Source organism: Gracilinanus agilis, chromosome 3 (genome assembly GCF_016433145.1).
Source record: "Gracilinanus agilis isolate LMUSP501 chromosome 3, AgileGrace, whole genome shotgun sequence".
NCBI lineage: Eukaryota > Metazoa > Chordata > Mammalia > Didelphimorphia > Didelphidae > Gracilinanus > Gracilinanus agilis.
In genome coordinates this window covers 96161315-96188272 of record NC_058132.1, presented here as the reverse complement: position 1 = coordinate 96188272, position 26958 = coordinate 96161315, and positions in this window count along the sequence as shown.

Genomic DNA, 26958 nt, shown 5'->3' with positions numbered 1-26958 from the left:
AGTTGCCAGCCTAAGAAGTCTGTTCCTTCTCAGTCCTTAACATCAAGATATTTAACTTCTATTCACTTCCTCAATCAAACCTGTGGGGAATATAAGTTGAGGAGAACATCACTAGAGATTAGCTTTGCTGAGCCTTGTCAGAAGTCATTGCCCTGCTTCCACATTCAACTGAAAACTACTCACTCAAGCCTGGGGGGGGGGGGGGGGGGAGGAGAGTGTCTTGCAGGCACCTAGCCCTGGCCAGACCATTAGCTTCCTAACATCCCTGTTATTACAAACATAACAATACTTTTCTTTTGGACTTTAGGTGTGTTTCCTTTGCTTTCACTGTCCTCTTCTGTGTCCATACCTTGTTCTTTTTCTTTATGAAAATTCTTTAGAGTTAGGTGCTTTTTTTGTTGTTTGTTCATTTTTCATATCTAGTTATAGGTAGGCTTGGAGGATGATGTGATGGTCTAAGGGCTGAGAGCTCTGAGAGCCTCCTCCCCCTGATGATTCAATTGGCCCTTGCATACTTGCCTCAGGCTTAGGTGTAAGCTTTTGATCTCACTTTGATCCTAATGGGTCAGGGACTGATTAAATTCTAGCCTCAGGCTTAGTCTCAAGTTTTTTGGCCTCCCCTGTGTACTTGATCCAATCAGGCACACCCTTGATTATCCTGTCTTTAAGCAAAAATATCAGTACTTAATATTATTATCCACTCCAAGGTGTGAATTTGAACTCCAAACATGAGACAAAAGAGAAGCCCCAAAAGGTAAATAAGAAAGAGATAATTTAAGAGCCTCATTAAGGTCAAAATGTTTATATGTCTACATGGAAAGAGGATTTCTTTAATTCTCAAAAATTACTCTAAGTAGTAAAGAAGATAGAAGGAATTTGCTCAGAAAGAGGGTAGAGAAGTAAGCTGACTATGATGATATGTATATGTAAATGTGATGATATAGAACAATATGTATGTATGATATGTCCTGAGGGCCACAAGGGGGACAAGGGCCCATTGAATCCATGCAGAATGACAGAGTCATGTGTGGATCTTGTGACCTAAAAAACAGGCCACAGGAAGGATGGAAAACCCAATCATACCACCCCTACCCCCGTGTGACTCCCTTCTGACTAACACTTTTTATTATTGGAATTATTGTAATCAATATCTCTAGGAAAGCTCCAAGACTTGTAGTCTAGATACAGAAATTCCCTTAAAGAAATCCCCTAATCACCTTATAATAAACGAGCATTTAATGAGTTAATATTTCATACCCTCAGCAAAAGCAGCATTCAAAATGATAGAAACTATTTCTAATCTCTCCTGATTTCTGAGAAATCTGTAGGACAGAGGATGGCAATTTAAAATACTTTATTACTTAAAATATTACTTAAAATACTTTATTACTTCATTGAAATTGGCCCTATAGTTTTGTAAGTTCACACTTTACCCAACCTTTTGAAATGTGTTGAACAGTAGAGGACTGTTGTTGAAATGATGTTTGGATGAGATTGGGTCTTGGCAACCTTTGAATGCTGTCTAGACTGGAGAGTAAGCTACATGAAAAAAATGTGTTGTTCATTCCAGCTCCTATGTAGCCTTGAAATCTATGCTGTTTGGACTTGGAGCATGGTGTGTATTTTTCATGCCAGCCTTGTGGAAAAAAGTGATTTTAAAGAAAAAAAATCATAAAAATAAAACACAGCTCAAAGGCTGGTAGAACAGTTCTGGGCTGACTTGTTGGTACCGGATTGTTCTCAGTTTCCTTTCTTATTCGCCAATACTGTCAGGCTTTTCAAGCCCCCTGTTGATGTGTAGGCTGGCCCTACACATTTATGGTGCCCGAACAGGGACTTGAACCCTGGACCCTCAGATATGCATATTAAGGATGCAATGAAACATTTGGAATGACCTAAACTCTAAGAAATTAATTGTAAGGTATATATATCTGGATCATCATACCAATCAGAAGTCATATTAGCAGGAAGCATAATAAAAGGTGGTTGTTTAACAACAAATACAGTGATAACAGAAACAGGTTTAAGACGATTTGTTAAAATACATCCTGAGCGGGAAACTTGGAAGGTTGTGGGAAAAGGGTGATGCATAAAGGAAGAACCTTTAAGTGGCGGTAAAATTAAGGCATAGGGGGTTCAGACATAAGCCCGAATGGTCTATATTCAATTTTGCCATTAAGGCACAGAAACATAGCTGGATGGAGGGATGCAAATAAGTATTTAGTGTAAGATCTTTGTCCTAAGTGTGGATCTATTATGTTATGATATCTTCTTGTGGAATAAGTATGGGGTTAGATTAAGCTAACAGAAGGGGAAAGGCACTTTGAAAATTACATTTGTTGCCAAAATAGTTATACCCAATATCAGAATACAAGGGTGTACATTATTATAAGTTACATTTTTAAAAATAGTTGAATCACATAGTTTAGATTGATCAGTCTTAGGGAGCCTTGCCACCTTCAGGGTTAGTTCTGCCAAGTAAGTTGTTCTGTTCTGTTGGCTCATCTCCAATTTGTGGGCTTCGGGGATTGAGATCTTTGGTGTTGTCTGGGCTGTTTCATGAGTCCATCTGATCCTGAGAAGTTCTCTCCTCTGGGTGTTCATTTACTATGTAAATAAAAACAAAACCTAGACCCCCTTATTATAATTCTGGGATTTTGTTTGTTTCTTTGTTTTTGTAATTAGTTACTCCCATTCATGTTCAGGGATTACACAAATAAATTAATTTACAAGAGGTTCATACTAACTTCCATTGAAACAAAGACTTGGGGTGGGTACAGTCTCTTAAGTAAGTAGTGGAACATATTTATTTACTATACACATTCAAATTTCGGGGGCTTCAATTATTATTTCACTCTGCTTTGATTATAACAATTTGCTTTAAGAGGAAAAAGCAAGGAAGGGATCATAAAATTGTTTGAATTCAGGTAAGAGTCAGGGTTATTCATCAGTCATGTATTTCTTTTGAATGGTGGATACAGTTCAATGATCTATCAGACAACTATACCTGAATTCAAAATAAGTAATATCAGTTGCAATTCCAATGATTTTTATCTTAAATGCAATTTTCACCAATAGTATCTGAAAAGTTTCCAAGATTTAAACATACAATGAAAAGTTTTGATTTTACAAATCACGATAACCAATTTTTCTTTCCAATAATTTTCCAGTTTTTTCTTAGTTTCAATACTCACTAACCATGTTTAAACTGTCTGGCAATTCTTTCCAATTATACAGGAAAAGGATTAACAATTTTGCTGGGAGTTAAATTTCCATTAATGTTATTTTGATTGATTATTGATGAGGCAGGGACTGGTCAGGAACTTAACCAATTGTGATTGTCAATTTACTTTAAACTTTTAGTTCACAAACAAATCATATATCGCTGCAAGTAAATATGACCAATTTCTAATAGCTTTTACACATAGTTTACATTTAAGACACATATTTTAGTTTTTATAAAGTAAGGTACATGTTTTGGTAACACTCAATATATAATAATTTTGTTAAAAATACAATATTTGTAGCTGCTTAGGTTGCAGTATTATTTTCCATACCATATCAAAATTCAATGAAGCTGCTAATTAAAACCTTAGGTTTTAAATTTACTGTAAGGAAGAGGTCAATAAATTTGTAGGAAGTTCTAAGTTTTTATAAACAAGAAAAAATCTTTTTCTTATTAGAAACCTTGTTTTTCTGATCCTCTACTATTTAGATTATTGTACTTTTAAGATTTGCATGTCTTGATCTTGATATTAAATTACTCTCAAAGGATATTGATTTAAAACTTCAGAACTTTCAAATGGGTACCCCAGAATATTTTTACATTTGCAATAAATAGTCTTATTCCAAGTCCTATATGATTTCTGAGATGATCAAATTTTTCTAGTCTAATACATTCTTCATTTACACTGTTTGCATATTACATTTGTTCTTATCCAATTCAGATGAGATATACATTTTCCTCTTTTGTAATATTATATTATGTATTTAAATATACTGTTATGTTATACATTGTTATAATATTAACATGCTTGTTAGTAGTGTAATTAATTATAATTATATCAACATCATTACAAGGTAAATTATACATTATAATAATATTGATTCTATCATAATTAAATACATATTAATTGTGACACCAAATTATTATGTGGGTTATGCATTTATATTATAATTTTATATTCTGGATTTAAATGCATTACTATAAATTATATATCATTATAATATTAGCATTATTATTAACAAACAGTATTCAAAAGGCACCAAGACCCAATCTCATCCAAACATCACTTCAACAACAGTCCTCTACTATTCAACACATTTCAAAAGGTAGGGTAAAGTGTGAACTTCCAAAACTACAGGGCCAATTTCAATGAAGTAATAAAGTATTTTAAGTAATAAAGTATTTTAAATTGCCATCCTCTGTCCTCCAGATTTCTCAGAAATCAGAAGAGATTAAAAACAGCTTTTATCATTTTGAATGCTGCTTTTTTTGAGGGTATGAAATATTAACTCATTAATTGCTGGTTTATTATAAGGTGATTAGGGGATTTCTGTATCTAGACTACAAGACTTGGAGCTTTCCTAGAGATATTGATTACAATAATTCCAATAATAAAAAGTGTTAGTCAGAAGGGAGTCACATGGGGGTAGGGGTGGTATGATTGAGTTTTCCATCCTTCCTGTGGCCTGTTTTTCAGGTCACAAGATCCACGCATGACTCTGTCATTCTGCATGGATTCAATGGGCCCTTGTCCCCTCTGTGGCCCTTGGCAGATATGATACGTATGCATATGAATGATATGTTAAAAAAATCAATCAAGTGTGTAAATACTTTTGCAAGAAGCCATTTTGGCCCAACATGATTGCCAGTTACTAGGTTGGAAAGCAGTGAGGGCATTTGAGCTGGCATGAGACCAAAAGTTAGTTGAGATGTGCCTATAAAAGCAGGAAAACTCAGAACATCAGAGTCTCAATATTGAGATACTGATGGGAGGAAGGGTCATCCCAGGATTATCTCTTAGCTAGTGTGGAAAATATAAGTGAGGTAATGGGGTCACCAGGGTTATTATAATAACTAAGTGGTTTGTGGGATCACACTCTGGGATTTATGAGAGACTGGACCAGGATGGAGTGACTAGAGTTTACTGGATTTCCACAGGAATGGCAGTTAACCTTAACTGTCACCCAGCTTCCACTAGACCAGAGTATAGTAACAGGCTAACAAGGTAAAAGGGACTTAACAGCTTTTATTATATTTGACTAAAAGGTGGGAAGGGGATTTCTATACTTAAAATCTAAAGGATAAAACCACAGGGCAATGGGAGGACTTATTCTACTCTTATCTAAGTGATCTAAAACTAACAGGGCCCAAGGAGCTATAAATGGAGTCTCTGGGTGTCTGCCTCAGACCTGGATCCTGCCAGGCTTGAGAATAGCTGGGGCTTTTGTGGCTTTGGGATTCTCACTGCAATCCACTGATGATCTCTGGATACCAGGAGTCAAGATGGTCTCAGGTACCAGGTTGTGAGGGTTTTGCTTGAAGCACTGTCCACCAGAACTCAAACTTCACCTTCTTCCTTTGGCACTGTAGATCTTGTCTTTTTGCTAGATGCCACACCACACAGGATCCCAGGGGAAAAACAGGATGCAAGATGTCCTTTTACTCTGAATGCTCCCAGGGCTAACCACAGTTTGTGTTAACCCCTAATGGAGTCCCACTCAAAGCCAAGTCACCACTTCCTGCTCCTTCATTCCAACCTGGAATTCCCAGCTCCAGCTCCTTCCTGCTATGTACTTAATTCCTAATCACTAGCTAATCTAATCTTACACATAACACTAGGGTTAAGTGCCTAAGCTGCTCATAGACTATTCTGTGTGTATCGGCATCCAACTTTAATCATCTAATAACATCTATAAATAAACATCAATATACAAATTTAAACATCACCAAGAAGATAACTACAAAAGCAAAATCATCATGGACTAAGATAAACCATCAAGCAATCAGAGTCAGGCCTCTGGCCTGGCCAGGCAGTCTACCAGGCAGGCTTCAAGATATCAACTGCTTTAGATCTACAGAAGAGTTAGTGTACATTCAATGTATTAGATAAGATTTAGGATTTAGTGTACATTCAATATATTAGATAAGATTTAGGATTGATCCTTAATCCCTCTTTCCTCATTATTCACCCCAACATTTCCTTTATCTTATTTGTTATCATTAAATTAGTTTATATAAAGAAACTAATACAGACCTGGTTTGTTCTCAGCATTCCAAGGGAAAATTTGTCAGAGATTCGCCTGGCAGCTATTGAAGGCAACTTTATAATTATTGATCTTCTAGTTTTAATCCAACAAATTGTAGTCAGAAATAGAGCTCAGAGTTTATTACTCTTGAAGTCATTATACAATTTAATTACTAACTGAGGGAAAGCAATCACTCTCTCATTAGTCAGTGATAGTAGGTAGGAATCAAGTGAGCTACTTATTACTGCTAGCTGATTCACTACTTTCAGCTGCAGGGTCATAAAGCAGTCTCTAAGTAAACTCATCCTTGCCATTCATATAGGAGGTTTCACCAATACCTCCTATTGCTCCAAACCTCTCTCACTAGGACTTCTTGGGGTTATATAAGGATCATTATAAGGGCTGAGAGGATTTATTCAGAGAAAAGGGAAGGAAGAGATAGAAGGGGGTAAATAATTTAACATAAGAGGTGTGAAAAATCATTATGGGTGAGGGATAAGGGTGGTGATGAGCAATACTTAAAGTTTACTCTCAATGTAAAGGGCTCAGAGAAGGTAAAATGAGTATACTCAGTGGGGTATAGAATTCTATTTTACCACACAGAGAAATAGAAAGGGAATAAGACAAGGGAAGAGGGAGGTAATTGGAGGGAGGAGTAAGTGGGGGGTTGTGACAAAAAGCAAAGCACTGGTGAGGGGGAACAAAAAAAAAAGGGAATAGAGCAGGATTTAAAGGAGATAATATGATGGAGAGCAATACATAGTTAGTAATCATAATGCTGAATATGAATGTGATGAACTCACCCATTAAATGGAAACAGATAGCAGAGTGGATTAAAAACTAGAATCCCACTATATATTGTTTACAAGAAACACATTTGAGGCAGAATGACACACACAGATTCAAGGTAAAAGACTAGAGCAGAATTTGCATCATCTAAAATAAAAAAAGCAGGAGTAGCAATTATGTTATCAGATAAAGCCAAAGTAGAAATTGATTTGATTAAAAGAAATAAGGAAGGAAATTACATTCTGTTAAAGAGTGATAAACAATAAAGTAATATCAATATTAAACATTTATGCACTAAATAGCATAGCATCTAGATTTCTAAAGGAAAAATTATAGGAGCTCAAGGAGGAAATAAATAGTAAGACCATATTAGTGGGGGATCTCAACCTTCCACTTTCAGAACTAGATAAATCGAACCAAAAAATAAATAAGAAAGAAGTAAGGGAAGTAAATGAAATGCTAGGAAAAGTAGAGTTAATAGATATCTAGAGAAAACTGAATAGGAATAAAAAGGAATATACCTTCTCACCTGTACATGGTATATATACAAAGATCAACCACCTACTAAGGCATAAATATATTGCAAAAAAATGCAGAAAAGCAGAAATAATAAACACAACTTTTTCAGATCATTATGTGATAAAAATTTTACTTAACAAGAGTCCATGGAAAGGCAAATTTAAAAGTAATTGAAACTAAATAATCTAATTCTTCAAAACAGGTGGGTTAAAAAAGAAATCATAGAAACAACTACAGACTCCATTAAAGAGAATGACAATGAGGAAACATCATATCAAAACCTATGGGATACAGTCAAAGCATTACTCAGTTGAAAATATGTATCACTGAGTGACTATACCAACAAAATAGAGAGGGAGGATATTAATGAATTGAGTTTGCAACTTAAAAAATTAGAAAAAAGAACAAATTTTAAAATCCCCACATAAAAACTAAATAGAAAATCCTAAAAATTAAAGAAATTAATAAAAAAATAAAAGATCTATTGAACTAATAAATAAGAGTAAGATCTGTTATTTTGAAAAACAAATAAAATAAAGTACTGGTTAATCTAATAAAAAAAGAAAGAAGAGAATCAAATTAACAGTATCAAAGAAAAGGGTGATCTCACCTCTAATGAAGAGTAAATTAAGGTAATTATTAAGAACTATTTTGGTCAATTTTACGACAATAAATTTGATGATCTAGATGAAATGGGTGAATATTTACAAGAATATAATTGCCTTGCTTAACAAAATAGGAAATAGAATACTTAAACAATCCTATCTCAGAAAAAGAAATTGAACAAGCCATCAAAGAACTTCCTAAGAAAAAATCCCAAGGGCCAGATGGATTCATCAGTGAATTCTATTAAACATGTAAAGAACAATTAATCCCAATACTATATAAATTATTTGACAAAATAAGCAAACAAGGAGTCTTACCAAATTCTTTTTGACACAAATATGGTATTGATTCCAAAGCCAGGCAGACAGAAAACAGAGAAAGAAAGAGACAGACCAATCTCCTTTATGAACATAGATGCAAAAATTTCAAATAAAATATTAGCAAAAAGACTACAGCAAGTTATGACAAGGTTTATCCACAATTACCAGGTGGGATTTATACCAGGAAAACAAGGATAGTTTAATATTAGGAAAACCATCCACATAATTGACCATACCAATAAGCAAACCAACAGAGAACACGTGATTATCTCAATAGATGCAGAAAAAACCTTTAACAAAACACAACACCCATTCCTATTGAAAACACTAGAAAATATAGGAGTAGAATGGTCATTCATCAAAATAATAAATGGCTGTAAAAAGAAATTCTTTATTCTTTTTTTTTTAATTTAACAGAGGATCTGAAGGTCCTCTTACCATAGAGATGTGTAGGGATTAACCAGCCCATAGTGCCAGGAAGTAGAAACCATAAAGATAGGAAGGAGGAACCATAGAGATAGGAAGTGAGGTAGAAAGGGGGTATAAAAAGGGCTAGTGTCAGTTGGTCAGGGGGTCAGTTGCTGACAGTTAGGTGCTAGAAGTTGTGGGGAAGTTGGTTGCTAGAAGTATGTTGAGTTGGTGGTTGGCATTTAGTTGCTGGAATATAAAAGGTGATCCAGAGCTTACTGATAAGGCTTTTTGGGTTTAGCCTCTAAAGGGTTCTGGCTTTAGCCTTTAGAAGGCTTTTTAGCTTTGGGGCTTTTGGTTTGGGCTGTTAGGTTTTTTTCTTTCTTAAATTTTTTTTGGGAAGTGATTGGTCTTCATTGAAAGACTTAATTGGGGTTGGATTAAACACTGATTTGGGTTGGTTTTGATTGGGGTGGATTAGATTAGAACTTTGTGGGGTGGTTGTTATTAGCAGTCATTATAGGTAGTTGTAGGTAGACATAGGCAATTTTAGATAGTAAGTATAGGTAGTTATAGGATAACTAGTATAGACATCAGGAAATTTTCTTTCTCTACCTCTTTCCTATATTTCCCTCCTTTACTATATTGTTTTCTATCTCTATTTTAATAAAACTAAATTGCCATAACAAACAGAGGAATTATATGAACACAACTACAAAACACCACACAATTAAAACTAGATCTAAACAATTGAAAAAGCATTAATTACTCATGGTTAGGATGAGCTAATATAATAAAAATTACAATCTTGTGCAAATTAATCTACTTATTCAGTGCCATACCTATCAAAGTACCAAAAACTTTTTTTATAGAATTAGAAAAATTATAGCAAAGTTCATCTGGAAAAACAAGAGATCAAGAAGGATGGGGGCCCAGCAGTATCAGATCTTAAACTGTACTTTAAAGACGAGGAATAAAATCCATATTCATTGGGGTATAAAATTCTAACTTACTCTACAGAGAAGTAAGAAGGGGAATAAGTCAAGGGAAGGGGGTGATTTTGGAAGGAGGGAGAAGCGAGGGAGTGATAAAAAGCAAAACATTGGTGAGGAGGAACAGGGTAAAAGGGAAAATAGCAGGATCAAAAGAAAATAAGATGGACAGGGTGACACACAAAGAGTAAAGGTAAAAGGCTGGAGCAGAATTTATTATGCATTATCTAAAATAAAAAAAGCAGACATAGCAATCATGATCTCAGACAAGCTAAAGGAAAAATTGATCTGATTAAAAGAGACAAGGAAGGAAATTACATCTTGCTAAAAGGTACTATAAACAATGAAGTAATATCAATTCTAAACATATATGTACCAAATAGCATCCAGATTTTTAAAGGAGAAACTAAAGAAACTTAAGGAGGAAATAGATAGTAAAATTATACTAGTAGGGGAACCTCAACCTTCCCCTATCAGAACTAAATAAATCAAACCAAAAAAAAAAAAAAAAGAAAAGAAGAAGAAGAAGAAAGAAGTAAGGGAAGTGAATGATATTTTAGAAAAATTAGAACTAATAGATAATTGGAGGAAAATAAATACGGATAAAGAGGAATATACCTTCTTTTCTGCAACAGGCAGATTAAAAACTAATTGGAAATTAAATAATCTAATTCTTTAAAACTGGTGAGTTAAAGAATAAATCATAGAAATAATTACTGATTTTATTGAAGAGAATGACAATGAGAGGGCAACATATCAAAATGTATGGGATACAGTCAAAGTAATCCACAGAGAAAAATTTATATTCCTGAGTGCCTATATCAACAAAATAGAGGAAAATGAGATCAATGAATTGGGCATGCAACTAAAAAAAACTAGAAAAAGGACAAATTAAAAATCCCCAGATAAAAATTAAATTGGAAATTCTTAAAAAAAAAAAACAAAGGAGGAATTAATATAATTGAAAGTAAAAGAAGTATTGAACTAATAAATAAGACTAGAAGTTTGCACTGTGAAAAATTTAAAAAAATAGATAAAATATTGGTTAATCTAATTTTAGAAAAATAAAGAAGAGAATCAAGTTATCAGTATCAAAAATGAAAAGGAGGGGTTTCACCTCCAATGAAGAGAAAATTAAGGCGATTATTAGGAGCTATTTTGCCCAATTATATGACAACAAATACAACAATCCAGGTGAAATGGATAAATATTTACAAAAATATAAATTGCCTAAATTAACAAAAGAAGAAATAGAATACTTAAATAATCCCATCTCAGAAAAAAGAAATTGATCAAACCATCACCGGCTGGCTCTCTGTACAAAGACCCAGATGGCAATCTTCTCCTCCCACAGGCTATGGGCCAACTCCTCTCTACCCACCTGCATCATCTTACCCATATGGGAGCCACTAAGGTAGGAACACTACTCCATAGAGTCCTTAGAAGGGGCAAGTTCAGTTCCATGGCTCCAACAGCTTTTTAGAGGAATTAGTCCAGAAATGTAAGACTTGTCAGCTGACCCTTGCTGCAAAAAAGGACACCCATCTCCGAACTAGGCTTCGTGGCATTTGCCCTTGTGAAAACTGGGAGGCCAACTTCTTGGAGGTCAAACCAGGGAAATATGGGTATTGGTACCTACTGGTTTTTGTCGACACCTTTTCAGGCTGGCCGGAAGCTTTCCACACCAAGACTGAGACAACTCAGGTGGTTGTCAAGAAGCTCCTTGAAGAAATCATTCCTAGATTTGGGGTGCCTGCCTCTCTGGGATCAGATAACAGGCCTGCTTTTATGTCCCAAGTCATTCAGTCTCTGACTAAGTCTCTAGGGGTTAAGTGGAACCTTCACTGTGAATACAACCCCCAAAGCTCAGGCCAGGTGGAACACATGAATCAGACCCTAAAAGAAACTTTTACTAAAATGGTCCTTGAGTCTGGCGGTGATTGGGTGACGCTCCTACCCCTAACCCTGTTTAAAGCTCGAAATACACCAGGTCCCTTAGCCCCATCTCCTTATGAGGTTTTATACGGGTCTTTCTCCCATTCTATCTTCTTTCCCCTCCCTGGATAATAGTCAAACCCCGCAATTGTGTGATTTTGTTCTTTCTCTCTTTGCTGCAGCAGGAACTCGGGCCCCATTTAGGAGCTCAATTCCAGCCTCCTCTGCATGATCCGCACTCCTATAAGCCAGGGGATTGGGTCTGGGTCAGGAGACATCAGAAGCAGGCCCTTCAGCCTCACTGGAAGGGGCCGTTTGTTGTCCTTTTCACCACCCCTTCAGCTCTCAAGGTCGAAGGGATCAGGCCCTGGGTTCATCATTCCCTCGTGTGGTCTGCAGAACCTCCTGACTCCAAACCTGCTGCCTGGATCACCCATAGCGGCCCTATAACCCCCTGAAGTTCTGCTTAATTCTCAGCTGAACCACCTCAAGCATCATTTCCGGGGTGGCTCTCCTCACCCTACTCCCCCTTACCCTACCTTTACCCACTCCCAACCCCACCAACCCTTTAAATGGGAGATTATACGTGGGGCAGACAACCAAGTTATGGCCAAGAACATAACATCATCACCTGCACCAAAGTTTAGGTTGCACCCTTGTGACTTATTCGGGCCCTGGTTGCTCTCCTGTACCAGCACCCCTCCCAACATCTATTTTTGCCTGGAGTATAACTGCAGAAACATCGCTGAGTTTTTTTGTCCCCACTGAGGCTGTGTGTCCTTGTTGACCCCTGGTGTTGGCTCCCCACAGACCAATCCAGATCTCTCCCTGACTTATCTCACCAGCCATCCTTTTCCCCTTTTGCTCACAGTTACCCAAGAGGCCTCTGGGTGGGAGGACCCAGGGTGGATTACAGGGAAGACTTGGGGAGTCCGGCAATACGTATTTGGCCCTGATACAGGAATATTCCTCACCATTAGAAAGACCCGGAATACAGTCCCATACCTTTGGGTCAATGAGCAGAATAAGCTCCCACCAGACCACCCTGCCTGCAAGTGGAAACCAGGACAACCCACCAACCCCTTATGCGGACAACCTATGGGCCCCAATACAGTGCTCAACCCTCTACAACCAATACTCAGGCCTCTGACCACACCCACCTCAAATCTTTCCCTGCCCCAACCCACACAAATTCCCACAGTTCCTGCCCCCATTGCTATGGGCTCCAGCCCTCTATGGCCCTTGCTGCAGGCTGCTTACAACACCCTTAACCACACCTTTTCCAACATGGTCTGGAACTGCTGGCTTTGCCTTGAGTCATGACCCCCTTATTATGATGCCATTGCCCTTAACTCTACCTCTACCATCTCCTCGAATCCTAGCCCCTCGCCTGTGACTGGGGGACCCTGCACGTCGGGATCACTATTGAATCCATCTTTGGTCAAGGTATCTGCCTTGGAGATCCCGACCTCATTTCAAGTTTGCCACAGTGCCTCCCCCACCCGCAGGCTGTGGACTCAGCGTTCTGGTATACCCCCCCCCCCCAGGGTTCTTGGATCTGTACTACCACTGGCCTTACCCCGTGCATTTCCAACTCTACCCTGGCACAGGCTGGGGGGGGGGGGGTGGATGCCGCTTAGTGACCCTATTACCCAGGATCCTCTATCACCCGGGAGACCAGTTCCACACCACTTGGGCCCAAGGAGCCTCTGGCCCTCTCCTCGCTGGAGAACCGGGGGTAGCTCTCACCCTAGCCACCATATTTGGGCTCGTGGGTATTGGAACTGGCGTAGCTTCGCTGGTCACCAAGGACGCTGACCTTCGATCTCTGCACATGGCTGTTAGGAACGACCTCCGGCACATAGAAAAATCCCTGGAAGCCCTAGAAAAATACCCAACTTCCCTCTCCGAGGTAGTTCTGCAGAACCGGCAGGGCCTCGACCTTCTCCTTCTGGAGGACAGTGGCCTCTGCGTAGCCTTGAAGGAGGAGAGCTGCTTCTACAGGCATAGCCAGTGAGTCCTTGGCACGGCTTAAGAAAAATCTCGAGGAACAGGATAAAGCCCTTTCCTTAGAGAAACCCTGGAACCAACCAATCTTCCAGTCATCCCCTTGGCTTACGACCCTCTTTTCCACATTGCTTGGCCCCCTCCTAATCCTCCTCCTTTTATTAATCTTTGGCCCTTGTATCTTCCACCATCTGGTTTGACGCTGTCCAGCTCCTGGTCCTGAGGCAGCAGCATCACTGTCCGGCTGAAGGTCCTGAGACCACAGTTCCAGCCCTTAGCTACGGCCCCTGAGAAGGGTTTCTCATGATGACCCATCGGGAGTGGGGAATGAAATAATGAAATAATGTAGGAGAGTAAATAGCCATAACTGAAACTAGGTCAAAGCCACCCCCTACATTCTTGCTGAAATAGCCGAAACCATTCAACACAGAAGTTCCCCTTCCAGAACTACAGGGCGCCCCTGAGTCTGCCAATACCCACCACCTTTCCCGCCACCCCAAACGTATATAATCTTTACTCTGACTGTGCCCCCCCCCAACTCTCTTGCTGAGCTTCCCTGGCACGCACTAGAAATAAAGACTTCCCTTTGCCTGGATTGCATTGTCTCTGTGTGCTCCTTGGGTGGTCGTCCACTTGGACCCTAACAGTTTATACTGGATTATGTCTCATTTGTATAGCGTTTGCATGTTGTTTCCAGCCTCCCTCTGCCCTGAGCACCATGACAGCAGAGCCGTTTCTGCCTTTCTTTGTCCAGCACTTAGGCCAGTGTCTGGTACATAGTAGATAGTTAATAAATGTTTGTTGATGGACTGGCTTGTGTGCTCTACCTCATTCATAGAAAACTGGCAAATATGACAAAAGATGGGAACAGACAATAGTTTTGAATTGTCCAATCACTCTGAAAGGCATTTTGGAGTTATGCTAAAGGGCTAGGGCAGTGATGGGCAAACTTTTTAAAGACGGGGCCAAAGGAAAGGAAATGCTCATCTGTCAGTCTGTTTCTAAGACAATTCTTTCAAAGTTTCATTGTATTGTATCCTACTCATTGTATTCATCAGATTAGGAATAATGTCAGGCTCCCACTGGATAGAACATTTCAGGGGGCAGCATCTGGCCCACGAGCATAGTTTGCCCATCACTGGGCTATGGGAAGGGGGGAAGTAATATGGAATTTTGCTATGAAACATGATTAAATATCCATAACTCTGACCAAGAGATCTCACTGCTAAGCTTACCCTTCAAGAAATTCAGTGATAAAAAAAGTCCCTTACACCAAAATCTTAATAGCAATGTTTTTTTTATGTAGTAGCAAAGAATTAGAAACAATGTACATGGATTGGGAAGGGGTAGGCAAAATTTGACTTATGAATGTGATGGAGTTATAAGAAACAAAAATAATGGCTACAAAAAAACAGGTGAAGATTTATACGAACTGATATATAATGAAATAAGAGCCACAAAAACATTATACACATTTATTAAATACTGATTGATGAATTTCAACAATAAAAATGCAAAGAACAACAACAAGACAACTATTAATGAATATAATGACCTAGATTGGCTACAAAGATAAGATATGAGAATGTATCTCTTAGATGGTGGAACATAGGCAGGAGCTTGCCTGAGACCTCCCAAATTATTTCCCAATCAACATTAAAATAATGCCTCAAAACAAATTCTGGAACAGGAGAACCAACCAAAGGACATGGTGAAACAATTTTCCTGCCCCAAACAACTTTGAAGGTTGGCAAGGGTTAGAGTAGAACACAGTCCAGTACTATCAGTGCCCATACAGGTCTTACTGGCATCCTAGCACAGACTGTGGGGGCAACAGAATAAACGGTGATGGCTTCTGTGGTTCTTAATCCACAGAGGGCAAAGGGGTCACTCAGCTGGTTAGAAGAAGATTATTACAATGAACCCTTTACTGGAACTGGGAGCAGGATTCTGTTGCTGTGTCCTTATGCCTTTCCCAGTTGCAGACCCAGGGCAATAAGGAACATTATTAGTATACTGGTGCTTGTAGATATAGGGTAGTGGAGACCATAGTTCCAGGGTGAAAGAATGTATGTGGGCACTCACAGACCAGAGCACAGGCCAGAAAAACAGTAGCCACATCTCTTCTTTGATTATACCATCTTGGAAGAACTGAAAATTTACAACCCCCCAGAACCAACTCTGAAAACAGTAATACAAAAAACCTGAAGTCTGGGACAGTGCCCCACCTATTCTGGGAGAAGAATCAATTTAAAGATAAAGTTAAAAGTGTGAAGAAGGGGCAGCTGGGGAGCTCAGTGGATTGAGATTAGGCCTAGAGATGGGAGGTCCTAGGTTCAAATCTGGCCTCAGACACTTCCAAGCTGTGTGACCCTGGGCAAGTCACTTGACCCCCATTGCCCACACTTACCACTCTTCCACCTAGGTGCCAATACACAGAAGTTAATGGTTTAAAAATGTAAAAAAAAGTGTGAAGAAGACTTCTTCACTAACACTTCTAACTTCTAACTAACTCTAACTTCTAACACTAAGTAGGGAAGGTCCACAAGCCACTTACTAAAGTGGGTGACAACTCCAGAAGCAACTGACCACCTCCTGGGCAGTGTTAAGCAAATTTAAAGACTACAATTGGTACCCATAAAGTGGAGGAAGGGATAGGAAGTGATGTTTAAAAAAGGACTATAAAAGATGATGAACTTCCTGTGCAAGAGGTTTTCATCCTAAATTTTCAGATTGAAGGAACTTAGACTTGGACTGCAGCTCTTGGACTGCTTCTGGTAAGACTGCTTCTAGATCTTCTCACTCTGGATCTTCTTCAGGTGAGTGAAAAGCTGACCTTCTTTTCCTGGCTTCTGGAGAGATTAGTTCTGGAGAGGTCTCCTCTTAGAGGAGGCCATGTGGGCTGAACCCTTGCTTAATTCAACACCAAGTCCTCTGGCTGAGGGGTTAACGATCCCTACATGGGTTGAGCCAGGAACAAGAGCAACATTTAGGGTAATAAGCTAGACTTCTTACTCTACCTTCTCTTTCATTTCTCTACTTTCACTCTCTCCACCTTTTTTGTAAAAAAAAAAAAAGTTGCTAAAAGTAATTTTGACTTGGGCTGATTTAATTTTAAAATTGGCGACCACAGTATTATTGTAAAATTCTCATATATTTAGTTGAACCTCTTAATTAATTTAATTCCTTATAAAAGTCAAGAAATAGGTTAGAAAAATGAGCAAACAAGCAAAAAAGGAAACTCAACCTAGAAAGTTACTTTGGTGACAGGGAAGATCAAAAGGCAAACTCAAAAGAAGACAAGGAAATCAAAGCAACTACATACAAAGACTAAAAGAAAAAGGTAATGTTATCTCAGGCCCAAGAAGTCCTGAAAGATCTCAAAAAATATTTTTTAAATCAAAGAGAAAAAGAGGGAAAAGATATATTCCACCAGGGTGGGAATGTAGTACAAAGCAGCAGACCAAGGTAAGCCCCATCCATGTCAATAGGCCTTGTGAATGGTTGAATTAGCAGCAAAGGTTTCCAGAGCTCTTATTCACAGATGGTAAGGGCAGTCAGACAACTCCTCAGAAGGTTACAGGGGTCCCCTTGCTAGCTCTAGGTGCAGAATTCTTATTACATTGCCCATATGCAGATCCAAGTGGCAGGCCTAGGTCATGATTTCAGGCTATGGAAGAGCACTTGCACACAATTGTTTATGATCTCAGGGGATCAGGGGACCCTTGTCACAGATTCAAAGCCAAAGAGAATTTTTGTGGTTATTCACAAACCAGAGAACAAGCCAGGAGAATATTAAACATACCTCTCATATCATACCACCTTGGAAAAAGTTAAAACAGGTAGATCTTTTGAGTTAATCACAAAGTCAGATGCACAAAGAACCTGAAGCTTAGAATAGTGCTCCCTTTACCCAAGGAAAAAAGACAAATAGTTTTTTAAGCTAAAAGAAAAGAAAAAGTCTAGAAAATAAGCAAACAACTAAAAATATAAAAATAAACTCAACCTAGAAAGTTATTTTGGTCATAGGAAAGATCAAAACACAAATTCAGAAGAAGACAACTAAGTCAATACTGCTGCATCCAAAGCCTCCAAAAATTTTTTTGAATTGATCTCAAGCCCTGAGAGAATTAATGGAGGAGATAAAAAACATTTTAAAGATTAAATAAAAGAAGTAGAAGAACAATTAGGAAAATAAATGAGAATGATACAGGAAAATCATGAAAAAAGAGTCAATTGCTTGGTAAAGGAGACACAAAAAATACTGAAAAAACTAATGCTTTAAAAAACAGAGTAGAACAATTGGTAAGAGGCATAAAAGTCCACTGAAAAGAAGAAATCCATAAAAAAGCATAATTGGCCAAACAGAAAAAGACATGCAAAAATTCACTAAAGAGAAGAAATTCTTAAAAGGCAGAATTGGCCACATGAATAAGGAGGTACAAAAACTCACTGAGAAAAAATCTTTAAAAAGTAGAATTGGCCAGATGGAAAAGTAGTTACAAAAGCTCAATGAATAAAATCAGGTCTTTAAAATTAGAACTGGCCAAGGGGAAGCTAATGACTCCATGAGACATCAAGAAACAATCCAACAAAGGCAAAAGAGTGAAAAAAGTAGAAGAAAATATAAAATATCTCATGGGGAAAAAACTGACCTAGAAAATAAATCCAGGAGAGATAATCTAAGAATTATTGGACTACCTAAAAGCCATGATCAAAAAAAGAATTTAGACATAATCTTTCAAGAAATTATTGAGGAAACTATCAGAGAGTAAAATAAAAATAGAAAGAATTCACCAATTATTTCCTGAAAGAGATCCCCAAAGGATAACTCCTAGGAATACTATTATAACCAAATTCCAGAATTCCCAAGTCAAGGAGGAAATATTTCAAGCAGCAAAAAAGAACCAATCAAATATTGTGGAGCTGCAGTCAGAATAGCTCAAGATTTAGCAGCTTCTACATTAAAGAATGGGAGGGCCTGGAATCTGATATTCTAGAGGGCAAATAAACTAGATTTCAACTAAGAATTACTTACCTGCATATTGTACATAGTGACAGAAATATTGTAGGTTAAACAACGTGAATAACTTAGCTTTTCTCAGCAATACAGTGATCCAAAATAATCCCAAAAGATTCATGTTAAAAATTGCCACCTGTTTCCAGATAAAGAATTAATAGAGTCTAAACCCAAACTAAAGCAAATTTATTTTTGTTTGAGATTACTTCCACAAAAAGATTACTATGGGGGGGGGCAGCTGGGTAGCTCAGTGGATTGAGAGCCAGGCCTCCTAGGTTCAAATCTGGCCTCAGACACTTCCCAGCCATGTGACCCTGGGCAAGTCACTTGACCCCCATTGCCTACCCTTACCACTCTTCTGCCTTGGAGCCAATACACAGTGTTGACTCCAAGATGGAAGGTAAGGGTTTAAAAAAAAGATTACTATGGGGAAATGTTTTATATGATTGCACACATAAAATCTATATGAGATTGCTTACCATCTCAGTGAGTGGGGCAGTGGGGAGGGAGATAATTAGAGATTTAAAATTCTTTTTTAAAATGTTGCAAACTGGTTTTACATGTAATTGAGGGGAAGTATTTTTTAAAAATAAAGGGGAATTCGAATCCCTCTATCATCTTTATCTCCTCCAGGAAAATCTCTTGGATTAGCCTCTCTTAATTCTAATAATTTCTTTGCTCCACTTCCCCTTAGTACTCATTCAGACAGTCAGCCTCAAATTCCCATTGATTTAGAAGTTTCTCTACATCTTGAAGGTTTTTTCAAATTGTGTTTTCTTATGTGTGTGTAGGTCATCCTAAGAGCTATGAGAGGGAGTAGAAATGGCATTGAAAAAAGATGGGGAAAACAGCTGGATCAGACCAAGTATATATAGAGGAGGCATATATAATGGAGATAACATGGTTTTAAGCTCATGAAGCAATCAGTTCTCATACTAAATGAAATAGGGGAGATTCTTGAAAAAAAAGTCATGAATATTATCATTACAACTGGGAAAAAGGCAAGTGAGGAAACTGATAACTAGCATCCCATATACAATTTTCCCATCTGTACAGAATATTTTTTGAGATGGAATATAGACCTACTACCCTCTCCTGGAAGGTTATACTAGTTTTTTCTTTTAAAGGCATCAAAACTGTCCCTGAGATTTAATTGGTTCAGGCTGTGGACATAGCTTCCTGGACTTCGAATTACAAAAGTAGCCAGGAAACAAGGGTCTGGAGTTCTTCCCTAATGCTTTGTGGCGAACATTTTGCAGTATTGTGAAAAGCAAGTTACACTAAACTGAATCCATCAATCTATATCCTTTCCCTCTTTTGAGTGTCCTTCCCCTGCTACAGCTAAGAAAACCTCATTGACTAGCTGATGATGCCAAAGACAGGCAATGTTCTGAAGGCATGCAAAGGGAAGAGTAATACTTTTACAACTAATGTTCTATGGCAGACAGGAAGGAAGGAAGGAAGGAAGGAAGGAAGGAAGGAAGGAAGGAAGGAAGGAAGGAAGGAAGGAAGGAAAGAAGGAGGAAGGAAGGAAGGAAGAAAGGGAGAGAAAGAAGGTATGATGGAAGGAAGGAAGAGAAGGAAGCAAAGAAGGAAAAGAGGGAGGAAGAAAAAGAAGGAAAGAAAGAAAAAAAGAAAGAAGGAAAAGAAAATGTGTGCAGTGGCATCGATATCAAACAAGGCATAAAACAAGAATACAACTGCTCACCAATGTCTGTCACTGTCAAAGAAGATGTCCAGTATGGAAGGAAAATGGAAAACGGGTTATCAAAAGTAAAAAGATACTCTTATTGTAGACAACATTGCATTAAGCCCCATTATTGTAGACTCCTAAATGAGATCCATAATCACCCTAAAATGTTTTACCTAACTAGCCATGCATGAAAAATCAAGTGGGTGATAAATACCTACTGTCAATATTATGAAATACAAATAGGTGGATATTGTTCATGTCAGCTCATAGAGATGGTCCATCAGTATCATATATCTTGGATAGACATTGCAGATAGACAATGATCTGTGCCTAGATCAAAACAGAAGGAGAGAAGGCTAGATTGTCTTTGGAACAATTATGCAGTGAATGACCTCAAGTTTATCCCTAAAACAAAATTCCATCAATATTCATCCAGTGGCACTATGGAAAGCAGGAAACTCTCAGTCTCTAAAGAATCAAAGTTAGGGAGGACAATGGAGGAAGTATAGTGGACATAAGTAGACAAGTATATTATCAATGAAGAATTTCACCTAAGAAGCAGTGTCAAAGAGAATAAGTATTTATATAGCACTTTCTATGTGCCAGGCACTGAGCAAAGTGCCTTTTAAAAAAAAAACAACAAATTTTACTTCATTTGATTTTCACATCAACCCTTGGGAAATAAGTGCTATTATTATCCCCACTTTACAATTAAGGAAACTGAGGCAAATTGACATTGAGTTACTTACTCCAGGGTCACAAAATAAGTGTCTAAGACTGGATTTAAACTCAGGTCTTCCCAACTCCAGGCACAGAGCTCCACCCAATGAACCACAAGATACATGAATAGAAAAGGAACTGAGCTTGTCTTGTATAAAGACCGAGGAAGGAAGCTTGGAGAAATCACAAATCTACTGAAATCTTGAAGTTTTTCTTTTTTACGTGAATCAGCCTGGGGGCTCCCTGAAAGCAATGGCCTGACTACTCTCATTAGATGAAGGGTTTCCTGAAGGCAGGGGGCATTCCTCTCCTTTCCCTCCTCATAGGGAGGTCTCCATAAAGGCAGAGTTCCTGTCTTCCCATCACACCATGGACTCCTTGATCTTGGGGACTGTGCCTTCCCATTTTATTTTCCCCTCCTCCTTTCTGCCTTCCCTCATTCCCCTCTTTCCACTTGAAGTTGGATTTGCTGAGCAGGGATGCTCAGTTCTGGGATGGGGAAGGATTCCTTGTAGAACTTATTATAAGGTTGTGACTTTCCTTCTAAAGCTAAGGAGTCACTGTGTTTTTTGGTACTCCAGATTCAAAGAGAAACAGTATGGACTATTGGTTTTAGTTTAATTTTAATTTTTAGCAATTAGAGAGCACTTTAAGGTTTGACAAGTATTTTACATACATTAACTCACTTGATTCTTCACACTGATGTCTGGACTCCATGTGGGGAGTCAGGGGAAGAGTGATGTATGTGGGTCAAAAAGATACACTACTCCAGTAGAATATTAACTCCTTGAGGACAGAGGTTGTTCCATTTTTGTCATCATATTCAAAATTCTCAGTATATTGCCAGATACATAGTGGGCACCAAATAAACACTAACTGATTTGAATCAAGGCGGAGAGCAACATGAAATGGTCAATGCAAATAAGCCTAGGGGTCTGCAGACCTAGCATTTTGTGGGAGAATGAAGGGAGGGAGGGAGAGCATAGAGCAGTATTGTCTTGGGTGCTAGTAACCAGGGAAACCCCCAGTAACTCAAAACAAGAAGAAGCTTTATTTAATAGAAAAGAATAGAATTGGCAACAGTCTGTAAAGATAGAACCTGAGAGTTTCAAGGGATTTGGGAGACTATCTAGTCTTCATTCCTCATTTTACAAAGAGGAAAACAGATTTACAGTAGAAGGTCATATGGCCAGTTAGTAGCCAAGCTAAGATTAGAACCTATAATGCTAGACTCCTAGTTTACTGTCCTTCTTAATGCACCTAATTCAAGGTACTTCTCCTCTCAAAGACATCACAATGAAAATCCTGTCTATATCTTGTTTGTCCATGGTTGCTTGTACATTATCATTACCATTACATTGTAAGCTCCTTCTGGGCAGGGACTCTCTTTTTCCTGTCATTGTACTCCCAGTCCTTAGCATAGTGTTTGGCACATAGTAGGAACCTAATGAATGTTTTTTGGCTGACTGACTTACCTACAAATATTTAGCTGCTGCAATGCCCTTTTTAAAAATAAGAATGGAACACAATACTGAGGACAATTGAAACAACATGAATTTCTCTGCTTGCAACAGGGAAATCAACTACCGAGATTCTCCTTTCAGGCACCAAAGCAATGGAAGCAGCTTTTCCTTTCTTTGGCAAATGGCTGGCCATCGTCCCCCATGTCTTCCTCACTCCCTACCCCCACTATGTTCTTTCTCAGATAAAAATGTCTCACATATCGATATTGCACATCCAGAGTGCTGTAAGAGAAGTAGCACTGGACAGGAAGTCAAGAGACCTGTTTTCTAATGTTCACCTTCCCCTCAATTTTGCACAGACTCAAGATACCCAGGATCAGTAAAATGGATATTAGATCCATTGGGTCCCGCTCCCTGCTCCTTCCTTCAATAAGACAATTTAACAAATAATGATTAAGTACCTAATATATATGTTGTACAAACCTTTGGGAATCTGAAGATAAACACAAAATAGGCCCCATTTTGAAGGAACTTATATACTACTGGAGCCATATTAAATAGCTATTTTAAATTCCAGAAACTTGATCAAGACTCAGTTCCATAAACATCCATTTGACTTTTGGCTATGACTTGCTTCTGTAGGCTGCCGAGTTATCTTTATAAATGAAGACGTTGGACTAGATAATGTTCCAGGTTCTCCCTAACCATAATATTTTAGGGTGTATGTTCTAAGGATCTTTCAAGCATTCATATATATTCTAAAGTCTCTCTGACCACTGACATTCTATGGACTAAAGCATCTCCTAGCTCCAACATGATATTTTCTATGTTCAAATGTTCTTTCTAGGCCTGATATCCTATTATGAGTCTTAAAAATTTCCAAGGAAAGAAGCAAAACTGAAACTAGGTATTATTGCACCTCTGGCAAGATGGAATGAGCTAAGGACCTTCCCCAGGACATCGCTCCAAGATGGTGTCATTGGTTTCCTGTCACACCCAGATGTAAATCTCCAGTCACCATCCCCACATCCTTATGTCTCTGGGGAGAAGGGAGACATAATTTATAAGGTCTAGAGTGTGCAATTAGCTCCTTGGCTCTCCTGAGATCCTGGAAGCTCCTTTGGGAAGCACAGAGCAGATGTTTGGGGTGAAAGAGGAACAAATTGGGCATAAAAGTCAGTGGAGTTAGGAGTCTGATAGTTTATGGGGCTGGAAAGTCATGTATTTGCCAGTGGCCCAGCTAGAATGGTAAGAAAGGGATGGATGTCAGAGGTATTATGGGAGGGGGATTGGGCAGGGAGAGGGACATTTGGCTAAAAAAGTGGATATTGGGGAGGGGAGAAGATGGGAGGGAAGAGAAGAGAGAATGAATATGAGAGGGAGAGCAGAGTTAAAGATAGGAGGTTTCATGCCTTGGTGACAAGAAAGATGGTGGTAGCAAGAATAGAAACAAGCATTAGGAATTAGAAGTATAGGTATAATGTGAGGGGAGAAGAGCAGGGAGATTGTGAAGCAGCATTGGGGGAGGGAAAGCACATTAGACATCATAAATGCTAGGTTCTCAATCTGGATCTGCCACTAACTCACTGGTGACACTGAGCATATCCCTTTACCTCTGAGCCCTAAGTCCCACCCTTGTAAATGAAAATTTTGACTCAAAGTTGGCATCTAAAGTCTCTTCCAACTTTGACATTCTTTTTTTCTGGATTATACACATAGTAGCACACAACACATATTTCCTTATTATTCATTTTTATAAGTGAATAATTTTATAAAACCAAAACGCCCAAACATGTGCCCAAGTAAACAAGTGCCAAATCATACATTTTCATCTGCATGTGTACTCCAAGTGTTCTTTCTCTGGGGTTGGGTAGTATTCTTTTCAATAAGTCCCTCAGAATTGTCCTGGATCATTGTATTGCTGTCAGTTGCAAAGTCTATCACATTTGATAATTCCACAATATTGCAGTTACCATGTATAATGTTCTCCTGGTTCTGCTTATTTCAGTCTGCATCGCCAACTCTGACATTCTATGATTCTCTGGGAATTCTGTTTTAGACATCATCAGTTTGAGATGCCAGCTAGAACGTCTGCATAGAGTTGATAGGGAGGCAGTTCAAGAGACAGATCGGGGTTGAAGGAATCAATTCTGAGTCATCTGCACAGAAGTGGATGAGCCAAAGGAAGAAAAGTGGATAAACCATGTAAGCAAGCAATCACTATTCATGAATTGGCTACCATGTGCCAGGGTGCTAAGCAGAGATACAAAACCAAAAATGTAATGATCCTTGCCTTCAATAAGCTCACATTCTATTGAGGAAGATATATAGATATAATCTTATGCAGAGTAAAAAGAAAATAAATGCAAAGTACTTTAGGGGAAAAGAGAACTCGCAGATAGAAAGATCGGGAAATAGTTTGTGGGCAAGGTGATGCTTTAGCTGAACCTCAAAGGAGTCTTGGATTCTCTATCCAGACAGGAGATGGTAGAACATTCCAGATATGGANTCTGGAGGTGTGTGTGTGTGTGTGTGTGTGTGTGTGTGTGTGTGTGTGTGTGTGTGTGTAACATAATTGGATCTGTGTTTAAGAATCACTTTGGCGGGCAGCTGGGTAGCTCAGTGGATTGAGAGTCTGGCCTAGAGATAGGAGGTCCGAGGTTCAAATCTGGCCTCAAACACTTCCCAGCTGTGTGACCCTGGGCAAGTCACTTGACCCCCATTGCCCACCCTTACCACTCTTCCACCAAGGAGCCAATATACAGAAGTTAAGGGTTTAAAAATAAATTTTTTAAAAAAGAATCACTTTGACTTATCAACAATTTCTCTGTATCCCATCCATTTTTTCATATCCAACCTTTATTCCAGCTTCCACTTAAGTACCACCTACATCCTCTAGGAAACCCTTCTACCTTTGTCTCTCTGTCCTTTGAACTACCCACTTAGAATCCACACTGTAGCAGGTGCCTTGTACCATTCTCTAACTATTGACTCCCCACTTAGTTCTCTGAAATCCAGGACAGTACTTTCTCTTTCTTTCTTATGCCTTACAAAGCCTAACAAAGGACTGGTCACATATCAATCATAGAGTAGAGAGAGGCTGAGAGAAGAAAAATTCCTGGAGATGAATTTTAGGGAACAAAAGTCAGAAAGAGAAGAGGGGAAAGAAGCCCTGAAAATCAGAAGTAGAGAGAGAAGGGAGAAGGGAGAGAAGCAGATGATTCAAAAAGTTAAAAAAAATGACCATCCAATATGAATAGTGTTCCAAATAGAGAAAGGCTATTAACCAGCACCAAAAGCTATGGAGAGCTCAAGGAAGTTAAAGACTGAGAAAAAGATCATTTCATTTGGAGATTTCTTGATTACTGGAGAACTTATAGAAAGCCATTTCTGTAAAGTGATGGCATAGGATCCAGACAACTTGGAGCTGAAGAATGACAGATAGCAGAGACAGTGAGCATAGATTAACTCTAGGAAGTTTAGCAAAGAATGAACAGAAAGCAGATAATAACTTCAGAGACTAGCAGGATGAAGAGAAGGGTGAGGTTTTTTTGTTTTGTTTTTGTTTTTTAGGACGAAGAGACCTGAACGTGTTCATAAGCAGATAGAAAGGAGTCAATAGACGTGGAGACATTGGAAATGACAAAGAGAGTAATGCTTAATGGAGCCAGAACCTAGAAGGAACTAAAAGGTACAGGACCAAGAGCCCAAGTTTGGCATAAGTTGGCAAGAAATGAGGATCGCTTCATTCTCTGAGATTAAAGGTGGAAAATGAGGATGGCAGAGGGAGCCATTCCACAAGTAGAATGGATTGCCTTGTCAAGTAATGAGCTCTTTTCACTGAAACTTCTCTAGACCACCCCACCTCTTATGGATCAAGCCAGAGTTCTAACTCCTTTCCCAACCTCATTGATTACTAAGATTACCCCCAGAAGCAGAGGCTCTCAATATCTAGTTCAAGTTCAAAGATTCAGTATCATGAGGTTTCCCTGCAGCTCCTGACTAACTCTCTCTCCCCTGTGGCAGTCTCCTCTCCTTGACTAGAGAAAAACAAGGAGCCCTATAGTGTAGTGAAAAGAGTCCTCCACTCAGAAGCAGAAAACTCTTTCCTGCCATACTAACTAAATCCTTTCCCTTTGAGAGCCTCATCTGTTAAAAAGAAAGGGTTAGATAAGATCATCTCTAAGGACATAGAATTATAGACTTCAAATTCTATATCCATTAGATTTAAAAG